The following is a 1,463-nucleotide window of genomic DNA, read 5'->3' on the forward strand; positions in this document are numbered from 1 at the left end:
AATCAACTTGGACACCAAGAGCTTTGGGCTATAAACGGCCCTTCTGTGGTCCAAACCCAATTAAACTTGAACAATTTCAGTAGAGTAAGCAAGAAGTACACTAACTAATTGAGATACAAAAATGAAGAAAATTGAAATGCCATTCGTTTGAACACCAAAGTTACTGCCATGATTTCCATACATTGTAATCTTGACAATAGACACTCTAAGCATCAAATATTACAATGACCCAGCAGCCCTTGAGTTTACTCATTTTAAAGAACAAAATTCTAAACAGCCAAATCATTTATGAAGAGTAATCTGAAATTAAACATCACTGAAATTGCACCAATTTACTCAAACCCCCAAAGTAGTGCTACTTATCCCAAATTGAGCCCACAATATGATAATACAAACACCCGAAAAACTCAGCAAAAATAGTTTAAAAGCAAGCTGGAACCAAACAAACAAAATAAAAGTCCAAATATAAATCCCAATACAAGTGATAATGTCCATGGTATGACATCAGTTTTTAGTATGTTGAGACAAAAGAAATAAACTAACAAGTCACATGAAAAGACAAAAGAAAGCATTAAGTAAAAATAAATCTGCGGATTTTCATTCTTCAAATCCAACAAGCCACTTTTACATTTTTCAGAATTCGAGAGGTGTACCTGAATACAGCAAATAAACAAGGAAAACAGCTTGAGGTTAAGAGGAAGCAGCAGCAGTAAGTCAGCAACACCAATCAGCAACAAACCAGTTTTTAAACCATTTTTGAATCCCAAATGAACTGGAAACCTTTTGAAGGTTTCAAGTTAAGAAGATTAAAAGCAGACCCCAAGCAAATCTTGAACAAAGAATGCAGGAATTTCAGTGTTCTCTTTGAGTATTCTTTCAGCCGTTGGTTTCTAAATTTTTCAGCTTTTTTAATCTCTCAAATCTGACTTGAAAGAGAAGGAAACATGCCTTTTATAGAATACTTTTAGGGCAGCAGAATTGGTTTCTAATTTTACCCATTACCCCTTTTTCAATTTTCAACTTGTTCACTTTTACCCTGATTTTCCGGCCTGCTTGTTAAGTTAATCCCAAACCTCACCTTCCAGGAAGTTTCCAAATCAATTATAAGAGATTCTCTTAATTAATTTCCCTAGACTAACCTTGTAACCCTTGTTATTTACCCTAAGCCAATCATATGGGTCAAATTGAGCCTAAAACCCAAAACAAAGACCTGAGCTTGCAAAACCCGGACTGACCCCCCCCCTTTGGGCTTTGGCGTTCATCAAACCCAAATTCAATTCAGAACCAAAGCAATTTCACAAAAAAAAACCTACAAAACCACAAAACTCTTAACAATGAAACTTCAAAAAAACAAACAGAAAAAGCAAAAGGAATAAAAGGAAAAGAAAAATTATCATGAACGAAAAATCGCTTTACTAGACTATTGATGTTGATTTAATCAAACAAAAACTAATATGACTTAA

The sequence above is a fragment of the Nicotiana sylvestris genome, chromosome 4 (assembly GCF_000393655.2).
Source record: "Nicotiana sylvestris chromosome 4, ASM39365v2, whole genome shotgun sequence".
Taxonomy (NCBI): domain Eukaryota; kingdom Viridiplantae; phylum Streptophyta; class Magnoliopsida; order Solanales; family Solanaceae; genus Nicotiana; species Nicotiana sylvestris.